This window comes from Artemia franciscana, unplaced genomic scaffold, assembly GCF_032884065.1.
Source record: "Artemia franciscana unplaced genomic scaffold, ASM3288406v1 PGA_scaffold_58, whole genome shotgun sequence".
Taxonomy (NCBI): Eukaryota; Metazoa; Arthropoda; class Branchiopoda; order Anostraca; family Artemiidae; genus Artemia; species Artemia franciscana.
Genome location: NW_027062698.1, coordinates 1,222,580 through 1,241,753, shown reverse-complemented (window position 1 = coordinate 1,241,753; position 19,174 = coordinate 1,222,580). Strand labels below are relative to the sequence as shown.

The 19,174-nt window shown below is 36.8% G+C and overlaps 1 long non-coding RNA gene across 1 annotated transcript in view; it reads left to right on the top strand.

Moving 5' to 3' along the window:
- Positions 1 to 19,174, top strand: part of LOC136042034 (uncharacterized) — a 39,092-nt gene that overhangs the window by 372 nt on the left and 19,546 nt on the right. Inside the window, exon 2 of the long non-coding RNA XR_010621150.1 lies at positions 15,475 to 15,693. This is a non-coding gene — a long non-coding RNA (uncharacterized LOC136042034). The remainder of the gene's footprint in view (positions 1 to 15,474; positions 15,694 to 19,174) is intronic.

Sequence of the window (19,174 nt, the reverse complement as noted above, 5' to 3'; positions counted from 1 at the left end):
ACCCCCCTCCTCTAATGAGAAGATGTAGATCTAGGCTCTCTAAAAGAGATAATGGTATCAGTCTACAATTAGACCTGTTGAGAAGGAAACATCTTAAGAAAAGAATTCTTACTTTAGCCTATAATATTTAGCTAGAAAAATTTCCAAAATTAATCATTCATACACACACTTTGATTTACATCACTCTCTCTTCCTAATATGCAAAATACCCCCCCCCCCCCTCCCTATTCACTTAGGTCTGATGGTAGGCTAACAAGAAGGAAGCCCCCAGCAAAGAAAACTAAGGGTTTTCTTTGAAAACTTAAGGGTAAATGTTATATTTAAAGAACTAAAAAATCACTGATGGCTACAGACAGTTTCAAAGAAAACATACTAGTGTTTCTAGGCTTCACTGTAGTATTTTATTGCATGTTTTTTTTTTTTTTTTCAAGAGCAACTTCATTTGGAAAGGATGGCTTTAGAAACCTTAGACTGGCTTTTTTGATTAGATATTAAAAGTTATAGTGTCCCTTTTAACCATCAGTAAATGATTTGATGGTAACCAGCCCCTCTAATACACCTTTTTTCCAAAGACATCTGACTAAATTTAACTAGCCTTTTTGTTTTAATAACTTAGCTTCTGGGGTTGATATATCCCCCCTCACAGTCCATCAGATAAGCCCCTCAACACCAGCCTCTTGGTATAACTTTAAGGAAATGTTGATGGAGATTTTAAACAAAAACAGCACACTATGTGCATGTTAGTTGTCAGAAGAATATAGCATGTTAGTTATATCTATAGAACAGCTGAAGGTATTAAGTTGGAATTTTAGGGGGGCAGGATGTCAAAGAGCAATCAGAGGGCAACCAGGCCCCCTGGTTACCCTTGCTAGAAACTCCTTTCCCTCAACAATGATTGAAACTTTGAAAAAGCAAGTTAATTGAAATGGTCTAAAAGTGTAATAACTATGCATCTGGCAATATTGTGCCCCAACAGCCCAGGACAAGAATTGTAAATTATGCAATTTACCCATTATTTACATGCAAAATTTTTCATCAGTAAAAGGGGTAATATTTGATTCTGGGTTCATCCAAAAGGGCTAAGGGTACTAAGGGGAAACATTAGGGAATGTTGAGCTAAATAAAAGACACTATGTGCCTCTAGTTTATCACAGTAGAACGTCTTAAGAATGGTTGATGATATTAAGTTGAATTTTTAGGGTATGTTGAAAAGCAATTAGAGGACAACCAGCTACCTATCCTATGCCATTTTTAGCTGTCCTTTTCTCAAAGATATTTGATCAGAATTTTGAAATAGCCATCTTGTTCAAAATAGTGTAAAGATCAACTAACTATGCCTATAGGGATGATACAACTGCCCATAGTCCCCTGGGCAAGGACTGTAAGTTATGCTAGCTAAATCTGGGTCTCCATAAAGGCTTATTTATTAAGGTGAATTTTCCAGCAAATGTTTAGGAGGGTGTCAAACAATATCAATACACAGTGTATATATGGTGGCTGCCAAAATCATGTATCAGCAATGTCTAAGGATCAACTGAGGGTATGAGGTTGAAATTTTCAGGGTATTCTGAGGGATATTTTGGAGAGTGATTGGAGGGTAACTACCTCTCATTACCCTTTTTAGATGCTTACATCCTCTTAATCACTGATACAAATTTTGAAAGCCATTTTTCAAAACAGTCAAAGGGCCTAAAACAGTCAAAGGGATACCATGTCCCCACAGCCCCCATGGCAAGGTATTTGAATTATGCAATTTGTCCATTTTTCATGTTCAGGATTTGTTATTAGGAAAGGTAATATTGTTTTATTCCTGGTATGTCCAAAAAGGCTAAGGATATTGAGGTAAAATTTTGGGAAATGTTGGGTGGTATGTTGAATTGAATAAAAAAAGACAGTAAGTGCATCCAAGTTATCTAAAAGGCATATCCAAAGTATCTCATAAATAGGTAAGGTACTATGATTGCAACTACTACTGCTTGCAGCTTTGAGCTAGATTACTTGCAATGGTGACTACTTGCAAATTTGACTACTTGTGAGTTTAGCTAAAACTGCTTGCAACTGCAACTACTCATGACTGTGACTGCAAATACTTATAAGGGCAATTACTTTGACTTGCATATACTTTTAGGAAATGTTGATTAGGATATTGGACAAAATAATAAATACTCTAGGTGCATACAGGTTGTCAAAAGGATGTATCAGCTACATATGAGGGAGAGCTGAGTATATTAATTACCCTAATCCATCTGAGAGCTTCAAGGTCTTCCAGACTTGTAGTGCTCTTGAGTTGATGACTGCCAGTCATACCTCCACTGCTTGTTCTCCCACTCTTTGTCAAGTAGATTTTTGAAGGACTGGATGGAGGGAGCACTGACAGTTGAATCTTGTAGTTGATTCCAATGGTTTATGACTCTTCTCCAAAAGAATGTTTGGTAAGTTTTAGATCAGGAGCTTGACTTTGGTAGTTTCTTGAACTGTCCTCTTGTGTTGTGCTGGCTGGCACTGAGATTGCTGCCAAAGATTACTGACTTTTTATTCTGCAGCTTGTAAGTAACATTATATTGCTGTGCAAGCGTTGGTAAACCAGACTGGGGTAGTTTGAGGTACCTTAGGCGGTCCTTGTATGATGTTGATGCTAGACTTTGTATGCTTTTTTTTGCTTGTCTCTGAACGTTTTTGATTTGCCTCACATCTTTTTGATAAGAAGGACCAGCAAGACCCATGCCAAAATTGAGATGGGGTCTGACAAGAGCCTTCTATAGTTTTATAAATATAGATGCCTGTCTGCTGTTGATGGTTTGTTTAATAGTCCAAGAGTAGAGCTTGCACAGGAAACAACATGCTGGACATGGCTGTGAAATTTAGGTTTATCATCAATAATGACACCAAGATCCCTTTCTTCTGCTCTGTTTTCTAGTTGCTCTCTTACTTTGGTGGTGGAGTTGTAGATTGTGTAGTTTGCCATTGGGTTATTGGGTCCAAGGTGTAATTCACAGCACTCTCCTACATTAAATTGTAGAAGCCAGTCTTGGGTCCAAACTTTTAGCTTATATATGTTGCACTGGATACTCTGAGGGCATGCAATACCAAAGAGTTTGGCATCATTAGCAAACAGGTGCATGTCATTGTCAATATGGTTAAATATGTCATTGATGTAAATCAGAAAGAGATTTGGACCCAGTACAGTTCCCTGCAGTATTCTGCTCATTACTTTGGCCTCATCAGAGTATATTAGTTTGCCATTTGTAGCAAATAAGCAAACTTTCTGCTTGTGCTTTGTAAGGAAATTCATCAGCCAGTCTACAGCAGCCTGATTGATGCTGATAGCAGATATTTTGAAGTGCAGTCAACTGTGAGGAACCTTGTCAAAGGCCTTAGCAAAGTTCAGCAGGAGCAGGTCAACTGGATGTCTGTGGTCAATTAGGTCTGTGATTTTTTTTGTATGATTCCAAGCGGTTTGTTTCAATTGATTTTCCTGACTGGAAGCCATGCTACTTGGGGGACAAGATCTTGTTGGTTGTCAAATGCTTAAGGATTGAATCATTAACTATGCATTCAAGTATTTTGATGATGACTGAGGTCAGGCTAATTGACCAGTAGTTTTCAGGCATGGAATGATTACCTTTATTGAAAACTGGTGTAATGTTGACTATTTACAGTCTGCTGGCAGCTCTCTAGAAGTAAGTGATGTACAGAAAAGTCTCCTAAGTGGTTCTGCTATGAAAGCTGCAGTTTCTTTTAATAGCCTGGGATGTAGGTTATCTGGTCCTGGCAATTTGCTAGTATCTAACTTCTTTAAGCGTCTGAGAACCTCTGTAAGCAATAGAGTGATGCATTCCGTTGCGGATTTTACAATGTATTCAGGTGAAGAGGGTAAAGGACCATTGGGTTCAGTGGTGAAAACAGAAACAAATTGCTGATTTAATGAGTTTGCAAGCTTCTTTATATTGGTTATTTCTTCACTTTCCTCAGTTACTAGTTTCCTGATGCCTCGTCTATTATGGTCTTGGCTAGAGACATGTTGCCAAAATCTCTGGATTTGTCTTAGCTTAGACTGCAAGTTTAGATTCGAAGGTTGTTTATAAATTGCAAGTTAATTTTTTAAGTCTGTTCCTGCTCTTTGAAAAAAACTTCTTTGTTTTCTGGGGATGCATGCTTTTTGCACTTCTTCCATTGTCTGTTTTTTTGGTTAATTTCCTTCTTAGTATCTTTTATCATTGTCGGTATTGTCTGCAGTTTTGGGATGAGCTTGGTCAAAGTGTACTGTTCAGCTTTGTTTAGCAGTAATTCCTTGAAGCATTGCCATTGTTGTTCTAAAGAGCCAATTATCCCAATAGGACATCATCCCAGGAGATGTTGCTGAGATCCATTCTAATCTTCTCATAGTTTATGAAGGTTTTTTTTTTATGTAGATGTTAGTTACTTTGAGGAATGTTGTTTTTATTTCTATGGCAAGATGGTCGCTTTTCCCAATTGGGGGGGAGGGGATGCACTTAGTATAAGGAAGGGATTAAGTTGGAACTTTTAGGGCATGTTCAAAAGTGACTGGAGAACAGTCAGCCTCTCCCATTTGCCTTGTTTACATGTCCTATCCATGGATTGAAATTTTTCGAAAAATGGTTTAATATAGTCAAATGGTTTAATAACCATGCATTTAGGGGTGCCAAGCCCCCCACAGCCCATCAGAACAACAATTATAAAGTATTCAATTTGACCATTGTTCCTATGCAGGAATTATCTTTGGGAAAGTGAGAATCTTTGGTTCTAACTGTTTCCAAAAAACAAAGGGTGCTGAGGTAACACATCAGGGAATGTTGAGGGAGATATTGAACCAAATAAAAAAATACACTGCGTGCATCCAGGCTATCAAAAGTGGGAATTTGTAATGTCCTAATAATGTCTAAGGGTATTAACTTTAAACTTTCAGGGTCACTACTACAACTACCACTGTGGCTGCAAATGGGACTGTAACTCCTTATGACTGCAACTGCCACAACTTGTGACTATAATTACTTCTTCTTGGAACTACTTTCAGGAAATGATGAAGGGGATGTTGAAAAACTCAAAACATTCTATGTGTGTGCTGGTTGTCAAAAGAATTCATTAAGAATATTTCAGGAATGGCTGAGGGTATTAAGTTGAAACTTTATGGCAATGTTGAAAAGAGCTTAGAGTGGAAAATGCCCCCTTGTAGTTTTAGATGCCTGCCTCAACACTTCTCAAAATCCAAAACAGTTGATTTGTTCAAAATAGTTAAAAATCTAAAAATTATGCCTCCAGGGTTATCACACCCCTACCATCCAGGGAAATTATGGAATGTGCGAGTTGTCTATGTATAGGATTTATTGTTGGGAAAGAAATGAGGGGATGTTTGATCCTGGGTTTCTCAGATAATGCTAAGGGTATCAAGGAGAAACCTCAGGGAATATGGAGAAGTATGTTACACCTAATCAAAAGGCACTATGTTCATCAAGGTTATCAAAAGGACATATTGGCAGTATCTTAGGAGCAGCAAACGGTATAAATTTTGAAACTCTCTGAACCACTATTACTGTTGCTATTATGCCTGAAATTGCAAATACCTGTAAACTAGGACTGTAACTACTTGTAAGTGTGACTACTAACAGCTACAACTGCTTGCAATTGTAACTACTTGGAACTGCAACTAATTGCAACTGAAAGTGTAACTGCTTAAAACTGTAATGACTTGCATCTGTAATGGCAACTATTTGTTACTTTGAGTACTATTTGCAAACCATAACTACTTGTGGCTGCTACTGCTCATAAAAGCAACAATTTAAAACTATGATTGCAATTACTTGGGACTGCAAGTGCAACAACTTTGCAACTGCAAATGCAACCACTATACTGAAACTGCTGCTCTTCTAACTGCAACTACCACTGCTAGTGCTGCTTCTACTATTGCAATTTGTGACTGGGACTTCAAATACTATGCAACTTCCACTATTGTAGCTAAAATTATTGAACTAAATCTAAAGAATTTAACTGCATTCTGTATGTCAAAATCGTAGAGTGCATTGAGGCTAATAAAAGGGTTTATATGCAAACCCTTATAATAGATTAAAGTTTATTAAGTTGAAAAATTTCAGGATATGTTGAGGGGATCATCCAAGGTGCATTCTGTATGTCAAAATGGTAGAGTACATTGAGGCTAATAAAAGGGTTTATATGCAAACCCTTATAATAGATTAAAGTTTATTAAGTTGAAAAATTTCAGGATATGTTGAGGGGATCATCCAAGGTGCATCCAAGCTGTCAAAAGGGCTTATCTGTGTATATCTATATTTATCTCAAGAATCATTATGAGTATTAAGTTGACACTTTTATGGAATGTTAAGGGGACTTTTAAACAAGATCACAAGCCCTTACATTTCCCATGTCTCCCAAAGCAAGGTTTAGGCTATGGCAATATGACATTTGGGGAGATTTTGTTATGAGAATTTAGGTTTTCATGGGTTGATTCTTTCCTTTCATATGGGGATCCTTGTTGTATCCTTGACATCTGCTGTTTCCAATACATTGTCTGTGCTTTTGCTGTGCCTTTAGTAAAGTATCTTTATTTTAGTAAAAATAAATTATATTATTTTTTATTGATTTTTTTTTTCCTTATACCTCTGGTCTGGTGGGTTTGGTCGTGGAGCAGAACTGCCATCCACCATGAGTAAATCGACGATTTCTATTAGTGGCCAGGTTGGTATCAACTCTTTGGGGGAATGTTTACTTGAATTACAAAATAATCTTTTAGATATTGAAAATATTATTAATAGTTGAGCTTATAAAAGTAGGGATTTTTTACAATTAAATGGTTCTGCCTCCTCTAAACAAAATGATATTTCCTCTGTGTTTCATCTTAACATTCAGGGACTTTGCTCGTCTTTTGATGAGCTGAAATGGATCGTTAGTCATGGAACTCCTGATGTTATAGGATTATGTAAAACTTTCTTGGATTCAAAAAAGGATATCCTTTTAGATATTCCAGGATATTGGATGGAGAGGCTGAATAGGAAACATATGGCGAGAGGTGGCCTTGTCCTTTATATTGCAGTTCATCTTGCATATAATGTCTGAAGTGATTTGAGCAGAAATGAGGAAGGAATCTTTGAATCCCTTTTTATTGAGATTAAATCAATGCAAAAGTATTTGGCTGTAGGTTTGGTTTATAGATCCCCCAATGGGTCTATTCCTTCGTTTATGAAATTTCTCGAAGAAGTTTTGGACTCAGTCCAAAAACATCCCTATGAACTAATCCTTATAGGTGATTTTAACCTGAACCTGCTGGATCAAAATTCTGCTTCAGCTATTGATTTTTTGTCAATGATGCTCTCTTTGGGTACTCTACCTTCAGTTTGTATACCAGCCCAAGTTACTGACACGTATGCGTCTGTTATTGACAATATTTTTTTGTCACTAGATGTCTTAGATGATTTGGTGCTGGTTAGTGATATTTCTGAACATTTTCCTGCTATTTCTCGATATAAGAGTGCTGATCAAGCGCAGGGTATAGCATCATCATTTAATCTCACATTTTTCTGTTTTGGTGATACTGAGCCAAGTCTACTTAATTCTCGTCTGGCTGATCTACCATGGGATAGTTTGGTTTCTGATTCAGATTTTAACAGCTCTTTTGATTCATTTTATGATTTAGTAAAAAAAAAGAATCATGGAAATTTGCAATCAGAGTCCAGTGCCCTATACTTCAAAATGGATTGCACTACTGAATCCATGGATGACTTCAGGTCTCCATAAAAGCTGGAAAAGGAAAAACTATTTGTGGAAGCTTTACAAGACTTTATCATCTGTAGCTCATCTCGAACGATTCAAGGCCTATAGGAGTATATTTAATTCTCTACGTTGGAAGACAAAGTCTCAGTATTATCATAGGAAATTTTCTGAATATGTGGAGGATGTTAGGAAGACATGGTTTAATTCAGTTCTTAGACCTACTCTTCCTCTGCCTTCAGTTCCATCAAAACTGATACTCGATGGTAAAACTGTCCAAGGAGATGCAGATGTTCAGCTAGAGCTTACCTCTTATTTTGCTAATATAGGGAAGGCAACTGCTTCCTCTGCAAGCTTTGCAACTTCTCGTTGCGATTTCAGAGCCTATCTGGACCCTCATGTTTAAAGTCGATGGTCTTGAATTCTGTTTCTGAATTTGAGGTAGCTTGTATTTTGAATACTCTTAAAAGATCATCCTCTTCAGAACCAGACAAACTCCTACAAGGGTTATCTGTGCCATTCTGTCACCATTGACTAAGCTTGTGAAACTGTCTTTCGAGAAAAGGATATTTCCCTGAATCTCTCAAGCAAGCTAAGGGTACAGTGATGTATAAAGGTGGTTCTCGGGGAGATCCTGCTAATTATAGGCCAATTTCTCTCCTATATGTTTTCAGCAAAATTTTTGAGAAAGCTATGCTGTCCAGGCTTCTTAGTTTTCTGGACACAAAAGAATTTTTGCATGATTTCCAGTTTGGAGTCCGAACGATTCACTCTACAGAGCAGGCTTGTACCGCTTTCTCGAACTTCATTCATTTGGCAATAGATTCTGGTCATATCCTGGCAGCTTTATTTTTAGATGTTTGTAAAGATTTTGATTCCTTGACTCATGGGATTCTTATTTGTAAACTATCGCATATTTGTATAAAATCAAGCGTTTTTTTTTATTTGATTCATATCCTTCTGGTAGGCTTATTTCAATTGATCCGCTTTTCTAGAGCCCTTCTGAAGCATATTATGGCGTCCCTTAGGAATCTGTTCATGGTCCCATTTTGTTTCTGACCTATGTTAATGATCCAATTTTGGCGGTAAAAAAACAAACAAAAAAAAAACACCTGGCCTCTGGCCTGCTGCAAGCTGTGTCATCCTGATGCTCAGTCGTGTTCCAATAATACTTCTAGCAAAGATTTTCTTGTTGCTTTTGCTGATGATACCACTCCTGGGACCATTGGGAAGACGGAATGTGATATCAAGTCCAATCTTGTGGCATTATTCGAGAGAGTTATTTCATGGTTTAATGCCAATTACTTGGTCTTGAATGATGTTAAGTCACATTTTCTAATTTTTTCTCGAATTGAATTAGCTTTCCCTCAGCTTACACATCTTCAGGTGTCACAAGGCTTCTTGTGTAGACCAGAGAATCGGGTGGTCCCGTTTCTTGGTATCCTACTTGATGAAAACTTTTCATTCAGAAACCATATAGCCATGATTATGGTTAGGGTCTCACAGAGTTTGGGTATCATTTGAAAACTTAGACTCATATTTTCTGGATTTATTCAGAAACTTCTTTTTTTCTGTATTGTCCAGTTTCTTATTGCCCCATTGTATGGATGTCTACTTATCCGTCTACGCTGCGGTCATTTTCTGTCATGTATAATAAAGCAAGGCGTCTGGTTATGGACAGCAACCGTTCCTCACCAACTCCGCTCTTAAGTCTACAGTCTATTTACATTATTTCTTGTGCTTCTTTTGTCTTCGTCAGCTTCACAGCAATCTTCCAAAATCTCTTTGGAAAATTCAAATTCATTTTATTTAAAAAAAATATGCGACAGACAGAGCCGATTATTTGTTTTTATTGTCAGGCACACACAAAAATCCGTCGACAAGTCAAAATTAACATTCACAAAATTATAATATATGCAATTAACAAAAATAATTGTCACATTCGCACGAAAATAAGTCGACAAGTATGCACAAAATTATAATACATACAATTAACAACAATAATCCGGATTAAAAAGTTGACCCAGCATTAAACAACTTAACAAACGAGGGCACAAAACTAAGCTCATAACGCGTATGTGACACAGTCACAGGTTGAAGTTTTGGCACAGGCTCTGCAACGGCCCTGAGTGGCCTTACCCGTGCCGGTTGATGTTAGGGCGGGAGGATAGTTTGGTGTATAGGCCTGGACAAGATTTTATTGCCAAAGGATAGGGCTAGTTTTAAACGACGAGATTGAAGGGTTTGAAGTTGAAACTGATTAAGGAGGGATATGTACGCTACTTTTGGGGCTTTTGAGATTACTAGGAGGGCCCGGTATTGCACCCTCTCAACCCGGTCCGACTGTTCCCTAGTCAGCCTGAAATGCCATACAGGGCAACAGTATTCAAGTGTGGAAAGTATAAAAGAGAAATAGATGCGTAGGAGGTGTGATGTAGGGATTCCATGGCGAGCCAACAGCTTCAGAGACCTGATGGCCAAATTAGCTTCTTTTTTTTAACATGCCATCAACATGTCTGTTCCACTTCAGATCTGAACGCCGAGCAGTTTAATTTTGGTCACGTGACTGGTGCTGGGAATAGGTGGATTAAAAACCGGCGTAGATTTTAAAAAAGAAATTGTTAAAATTACAGATTTATCAAAGTTGACAGTCATTTTGTCCACCTTTGCCTCTTGACATATGTCATTCATTAGTGAACCTGCTCTGCTTGGTAGATTTTTTCGACAACATTCAATGAGTGACACATCGTCGACATACTTCCAGCGGTCATCCAGTGTTGTTGCCAAATCATTTATCATGACAAGAAACAAAAGTTGTCCCAAGAGGGTACCTTGGGGAACTCTACAAAAAATGGGCAGTGGGTTGGAGTAGGTGGACTTATATTTTGTCCGTTGACATCTACTAGAAAGAAAACTAGCAATTAAACGCACAAGGAATGAAACGCACCTAGTCCAAGAAATTTTTTTAAAAGAATATTGTGGCAAATTAAATCAAAAGCTTTTCTTAGATCTATTGCAATAAGATTAATCCATGGATCTGGTTCTTCGAGTTTTTGCAAAATATTGTCAATTATACTTACTAAGTAATGAGATGTAGATGTGTTTGGCATATTTCCAAACTGCCTCGGATCAATTTTGTCCAGAATACGGTCTTTCAGCCATGCTGCAACAAAACTTTCATACACTTTGCTAAAAATGGGTGTCATAGTGATCGGTCGGACACCCGAAAAATCATTGGGCGCATCTTTTTTTGGTATTGGTGTAATGAACCCATTTTTCCAAATTGATGGATACTCACCTGTTTTTGTCACCTGATTAAAAGGAGTGTTAGGGGGCCACTAAGATAATCTGGAAATGCTTTGATGAGATTGACGGGAATATCTACAGGGGTAATGCTTGTTCTTTTAAGCCTTTTTAATTTGAAAAACACCTGGGATGGGTGCTTCCACGCTCAGCAAAGGCGGGAGGGATTGCACAATGTTAGCCAGATGTTTATTAAGGGATTTGGCTGTTACGACGTCATCTTCATCAATGCCAAAATCGACTCTTTTTTCCACCTTGCCTGTCATCCTTTTGATTCGGTTGTACCACTGGCTTGGTTTGGACTCGAACAGATGGTTAACTTTACGTTCTACATATTTGTTCACGTGTTTTCGAGTGACTTTTCTTAGTTTGTTTTTCAACCTGCTGGATTGTTGGGTATTACCATGACGGAAAAGCCATGTCTTTTGCATTACCATTTTCCTAAATTCTTGTGTAATATATGGTCGATCTGACGAGAAACGTTTGGTTGACTTCTCAGGAAAACAGGCTTTGTAATTTTTAAGCAAAGTTTCTTGGAAAATAGTAGCTTTTTCGTTGCTACTTTTAGCATCTTGAAAATTTTCCCATTTCTCGCAGCTTAACCATTGGCCAAAAGTCAGAAGTCCCTTATTTGTGATTGTTCGACAGATAGTTACAGTTGTAGTGTAATCGATTTTAATGGAACAGGTGGGGTTAAGTTCAAGAGAAAAGTGGTAACTTCCTCCAATCGGAGCCCCGGTCGTAGGTATGTTGTAAAATTCGTGTATATTTGTGGAAATTCGGTCAAGGGAGGTGCTACCTTTGCTTGTGGGAAAATTGACGAGCTGCTTCAGGCCGATTCCGGCGTCCAGGTGATGGAGCTTTAATTCATTGGCATCGTCCGTCATAAAAATTCCGTATGATAGGTATTTGCCCAAAACAAAATCCGAACTGAGTTGTAGCTTTTCTACGAATGCTTGGCGGTATTCACTCGTATGACCCGGCGAGTAATAATGCACGCAGAGAGAAATACCAGTGAATTTCCGGGGAGGACGTCGTGGTTTTAGAATGACCCACATTATTTCGTCGTACTCAGTTAAAAAAGGGACATCAAGTCTAGCTGCTTTTAAAATTTCATTGGCATAAATAAGAACTCCGCCACCTTTTTTCCCCAGTGGATGGTCATCAGGTCGTATTTTTATAAATTCATCACATTTGCGTAAATAAACCTAGGGAAGGAAAAAACATCAGACTTATAATACTTTACCTTAGTGGTGTTTGATGTTCTCGTTGTAGGTCTTTGTAAGAATATGTTGTTTCCCTGGTGGGCGGGGCTGTCATCAGGATTACCCACACCAACCAGGGGCTCAAATTTATTCAGTACTGGAATTGCGGCTGAAACGGAAGAAATTGTCCCCTCGCCAGTGGGGGTTGTAAGGGTGGACAGGAGGGGGGAGGTATGGGGATTTGAAACACTGTCGGGGGGCTCGGGGACGTTATCTTTTGTGGGGGATAGAAAAGTTGATGATGCTGAGGTAGCGGATCTGGGAAAAACATTCCGACCAACCAAGAAGGCGCAACACACGCTTGGTTGGGGGTATGTTGATGTACGGGAGGGATTGTTGGTAAGGGAGGCCACGCAGGTCCGCAAGAGGTGTAATCGCGATGTTTGTGAATTCGTAACCCTCGTCCCATTAAGTTTTTTGATGCCGGGTTCGGATCCAGAAAAGCATTTTCCTGTCGATTGGTATGACTGGAGCTACGTCTTTTTGATGTACCGCAATACTCATGCGCGAAAAAAATTCTTTTTCAGTACATGATAAAACACAACATAAATCAACGTGGTCAAAATTGCATTCATTATTACTACAAGTTTTCGAATTAAAACGCGGACATATATACAAAAAACGACACTTTTTTCTGTGCTTACAGAAACCACTTTCATTAAGATACCGACATATCTTGTTAAATTTGGGAGCCTCTTTCACAAAAAACCTGCATATAATATTACGTCCCTTACTGGTTAAGGGCTTGCGCTTAACTTTTTGTTGAACTATTTTCTCGAAAATAATTAACGGTTCATCTTCAGTCGGTTGAATGTTACGAAACTTATTCTCGTCAGTTAACCTTACGTCAGCTAATTTAACACTTCCTTGAATCTCGTTATCGAGGATCATTCTCACACTGCATGTACTTGTTACGTCACTTAATGAGTTACAAATCTGATTGCTCGGAGTCATTTCAGAGCTAAAGGGAGACGAGCGTAATTTCACGTGTGGCATGGGCGAAAGGATTCCCAACTGATTTAACTGCATCATTAGGGTGTCAATAATCTTTGTTTTTTCGTCAGTTAAGTTCTGAAGGTTACGTAAATCAGATTGGAGTGATTCGTGGACATTTCTTAGGGTTAATAGTTCATTTTGAATAGCTGAAAGTTTATTCTCAAGAACGGAACATCTGTTAGTTAAAGCTGAGACTTCATTAACGTATTCAGAACAATTGGTGCATGGAGTTTTATCCTCACTGCTGGGCCTAGTTACTGTCTTAGTTTTGGGATTAGAATTCCTTGGTATGACTATGGGTGTGCTTTTGACAAAGGGTCTAGGTCTAGGGCTCGCTTGTGGCGTAACTTTGCACAGAATTTTCATACCGCTAGTAAATGAAGGTGAAGTGGGGAAGTCACAATTTAAGCACAACCATACCAGTAGTTTCTCTCTTGCTCCAAGCGTGATCCTTGCACCCTTAGGATGCCACCATTGACCGCATTTGGTGCACTGAACTGTCCCACTAGTTGCTGGGTTTCTACACTCAGGGCAGTAATATTTAGTCATAATTAACTTGGAAAAAAACTAGGTGCTGTGTACTAGGCTGATTGGGAGGAGGGCTACCTCGAACCCGACCAACCCGTCTTCAACCGGGGTAAAACCGCAGAAATTCTCTACCTGCTGTGCGGAGGTTCAATTTTTATCTCTGATTTAGCTCCATACAGCCTTTGTTCTTCAAATGATATCTACATTCCGCCTACCCCTACTATTTGATCAGATCTCAATCCCCTCATTGCTTGTCAACAGGTCTGGAATTCACTTCCTTCTTCATTACAGAGATGCCACTCGTTTGGGACTTTTAAAAAGGTTTCTTAAGGATCATTTAATAAAAAATAAAATAGAATATTTTTTTTCCTCTGAGGAGTTGATATCCCCTATGTTCTGTTCATGGTGTGTGGTTGTCTTCTCTGTGCTTGACTCCTAGGCCTCAGGTATGTTCTCTATGGATTTGATCCCCCTTATATATATTGCTTATATTGTAGTTGTTGCTTGTATTTTTTTTATCCCCCTTGTATCCCTGGCCATGGAGCCTTTCGAGGGGGAATAAGTGTATTGTAATTCAATTTTGAATTGGATTTTGTATTGTCCTGTATTTAATAATAAACTTCTCTTCTCTCTCTTCTCTAATCCAATTCTGTTGGTATTTTCAGGTTGTACAAACTTATCTTTAGGATAACAGTAGAATACCTAGCCAACATTATCTTCTCACTGATCATGTTTTTAACTGACTTGGCAAAAATTGTAAGATAAGGTAAAAAGCCAAAAATCCACAAAAGGCAGCAAATGCATCATTGGAAAAACAAGACTCAGAGTATAAATCTAAAGAAAACTTTGTCAGTTATTGTGAGCTTGTCTTTCATTAGAATAGAAAAATTCTTAATCTGGAAATAATTCAGAATTTGGTATGTTAATGAGAAGGATACTATGTTTTGGCACTATTTGGACATACGTCAAGGGATATTGGGTAACTTGACACATCTAACCAGTATCAATGGGGGTTTCAGTTTTTCAACACATTAACTAGAGATTAGAAAAGAATATTTTTGATACTTCAATTCTCAGTTTATTTATTCTATAGTTAAAGGTATCCAGTAAAAAAAAATTGATCCAAAATTAAAAGACTCACCCAATTGAATAAGGGCTTTTTGAAGATGCCTAACTGACTGACTCAGACAGAAAATAACATGGACCAGGAAGGTTTTGACCTTAGTGGATGGAAATTTCATACTTGAGGGATAGATTGTTGTGAAGTTTGAACTCTTTTAGTAATTAAACAAAAAAAACAAGTTTTTTAGATGAAAGTAAGGAGCGACATTAAAACTTAAAACGAACAGAAATTACTCCGATTTAATAATTCGAGCATTATTAATTTAATAATGCCTCGAATAATTCGAGGCAGCCCTTTGCAGAGGCTTTTTAATGCAACTAATTAATAGTTGTAATAAATTACAGCTTTCCTTTTAATTTACACTCTAAAATAAAGAATAAAGATAGCAAATTTCTTTAATGATTCCTTATCGATACTGATGAAAATTACAGAATGAAATTCAAAAGAGAAACTCAAAGCCGTTATCTACAAAAATGCTAAATTTCTACTTGTGCTTATAGTATACTTTGTTTCTTACAGACTGGATCTGGCAAGACATATACAATGGGAACGGGATTCGAGGATGAGTCCCCATATCACTTACCTGGGATAATAACACGTGCTATTAGATCAATTTTCGATCAGGCCAACGCTAAGAAAGAAGAAGGTGTTAGATTTGAATTTGACTGCCAATTTTTAGAGCTTTATAATGAAGAGATCGTGGACCTTTTAGCCAAAAAAGATGCATTTGCTTCTCTTGTAAGTTTTTTTCTTTTGTTACTTGTGCATAATTATGTATCTTTTCAGTTACGCCTTACTCCACATTTTCTCTTTTATTCTTAGTAAAAACTGTCATTTGCTGTCCCTATTATTGTCACAGTTTATACACATAAACTGTGGATGAACAGGGATGCACACTGAAATAATAAGGTTACAAAACTAGAAGGTGTCACTGCTTAACTTAGGAATACATTGGTGAGCAAAAGACCATTTAGGATTTTAGAGAAGACAGTGATGAATTTAGTGGAATACTGCACAGAAACAGGCACTAAAAAACAGAGGAAGATGCGTTAGATGTCTTTCAGAAGAATGGTTTAATTTTAATTCCATACTAACTTCTTTCTTGCACTTAGGTGAAACTTTGACTTGATAAAATGATTGAAGACTTTGATAAGACATTGAATCGTTTTTGAAATTTCAAAGTAATTAACTGAAATATTTTGTCTTTAGTACAGCTCAAACAAGATTTTACTACTGCTAGTGGATAGCCAAAGGGGGGGGGGCAACTCTGTTATTGCTCATTGTTCTCAAATGTTTATTTGAGACTCTAGCTGCTTTTTATAATTTATAAAGCTTCGTGGTGAGATGCCAAATTCTACTTGTGTGTACTACTTATTAATAGGCTTGGACATGTCACAGGATTGACATAGACCCCAGAATATTTATACTTAATAATCCGCAAGAGAGATAATCCGTAAGAGAAAGGCTACAATGGAATGCAATTATAAAAATCATCTTCAATCTTTGGGGCCTCTTGGGAGCTGACTAGAACAAAAGCTTTAATGCAAGGTTTGGATGGAGGAGTGCAGTGTTTGCTAGTGTATCAGCCTGATCTTTGTTCTACGTGGTGTGCAGTTAGCGTTTAGCATTATTAATAGTATACCGAAAAGTTCTCAGCTTGTGTCTACCACTGCTCGCTTAGTTTAAAAGCTGTGAATTGTCTCTACCTCTCACAATCACAACATGAATCAGGTGACAGAGTTTGTATCCAAACTGAAGGTGTTAAATTTTTGTTTGTATTGTATTGAAAGCAAAAGCTGTATTAGCCAGCCAAAGCAGGCTTTTGTGAAGATTACTTTGAATCAAAGGATTCAAAGGGAGTTATACCTATTAAGTTTTCAGAAATCACTACTTATTAAGTTTTCAGAAATCAGTAACTTCATACTGCAGTTGCTAAAATTGTGTTTTTCTTTCTCATTTTGTTTTTCAACAGTAGTTGAGCTATATATTTTTGAATTAAAAAAAGAGGGAATAGTTGTGAGAAAAGTGGAAGTCATGGCCAATTGTAGAAAAAAGCCAAGACAGATTGTCCAGCCATTAAACTTTAAGGAACCATCTCCAAGAATATATTGATTTTTTTTTCAATTGGGTCAAGTGCTTTTTTCGTAAATATTAACGGACATTTGTGGAAAAAGTGAATGTATACTCTAGCTAAGTAGTTACCAACTAAAATTTTGAACTAACTTACCCACACAGTCAAAAATAGCGTGCTTGGAGCAATTCAACCTATAAAACTAAGTACTTTATTCTAGATTTTCTATCTTCTATTTGCATATGTCTATGCCTGCCTATTCAGAGCACTTCAAGTTCCAATTGGGTAAACTTATAGCCAAAACTAGTATATTTGTAAAAATATATGTTTTAATTCTATCTGAAAACAATGCACAATTAAAAAAGAAGATAGATATATAAGGACTGGCAAAGAAAAGTAATAACAATTACGTTTATTTGCCTTTAAAATCCAAATTCCACGTTGCGGTTTAAATCTGAGACTCTTCGTTGCAGTTTCTAAAATGATTGTTCTGAGGCTATTTTGGGTAATACTTAAGTGTTTTTTCACTTCTAAAGGATATGTGCTAGATAAATAAAACTGTTATAATTAGATTATTTTATTTTCGCTGTTTCCAAATATCATGGCCGTTTTCTGACAATGCACCCATCCGCTATTGTTTTCAATATATTTCTCTATTGTTTTGCATCTCGCAATATGTCGCATCTTATTTATATTAATTAAAAAAAAAAACTTTTTGACAAAATAAATTTTTGTTTTTAAAGAAAAGAACTTCATTGAACCAAAAATGGACAAAAACAGAATCAAATAATCTACCAATCTTACAACTACCACAAATCAGCATCAATAAATAAATGAAACCAAAACGAACAGAAATTACAATAAATAACCGAGTCAAACTCAAAACGAGCATAAATTTACATGAGTAGGGTTCAAAACCCCTATACTTTCTAAAAGCCAGAATAAAATTTGCATTTTACTGAAAAAATTCTTTTTAATGTTTCCACTTTTATAACTCTAAGAAATAAAAAAATTAATTAAGATTTTAAGGAATACATTTGACATACATAATTGACATTGATCATACATAATTGACAATGCACATTCATTTGAATTTTTTTCAGTAAAGTGCAAATTTTATTCTGGCTTTCAGAAAGTAAAGGGGTTTTGAACCCTACTCACGTTAATTTCTGCACCTTTCGAGTTTGACTAAGTTATTTATATGTAATTTCTGTTCGTTTTGGGTTTTCATTTATTAAAAACTAATTTCTGTTTGTTTTATATTGGAATAGTCTTTTTAAGGGAAAAAGAAAATAATAGTTTCAATTTTTCTGGCTTTATTTTAAGAATTTATAGTTTGGCCTGCTATTTGTGTGCTGGAAAAACTTTTTCAGCAATTGAAAACAATATAAACCCTTTTAAAAATCATGACTTAAATAGTAGTGTTTAATTTAGTCATATACATCCTCTAGTTGACCTAATAAATACAACTTAATAACATTCCCAAAAAATTATATCTATGCTCTTTCACAGCCTGGATACACTTACAATTTCTTGATTTAGTAAACTTGTAAGAGCAAAAGTAGTAATAGAATACCCTCAGTTTGAGCTTAATACCCTCAGTCGTTCTCGGTGTATTGCTGAGATGTCTTATTGACAGCCAGCATACAGGCAGTGCGTTTTGATTTAATTTTAAAGCAACATTTAGTTTTTAAGTATAATGGGCAAATTACATAGTTGTTGGGGGTTGACCAACCCAATAATCTTAAAGATATAGTTAATAGACCGTTCAGCTATGCTGAAAAAAGTGGCCGTCTTAGAATTTTTATTGGAAGTGTCTGGAAAATTATGAGCTAAAGAGGAGGGCTGATTGCCCTTCTATCACTCTTGACTCTTAAGAGGGCCTAGAACGCTTGATTTTCAATAAAATTAGCCCCTTTAAAATATCAATGATATTACTAGCTATGATAGAGCATCGCTGTCTATGTTCTTATATGCCCTATATTGCTTATATGTTCTTTTAATACCTGCATGCAGATAGTTTTTTCGTTTAATTAAAAACTCCCCCTAAATGTTTCCTAAAAGTTTCCACATATTTCCGTTAGTGTCGTTGGTTATAATAACCGCAAAAGCAAAGCATTAAATGTATGCACACGGTTTCTTCTGGCT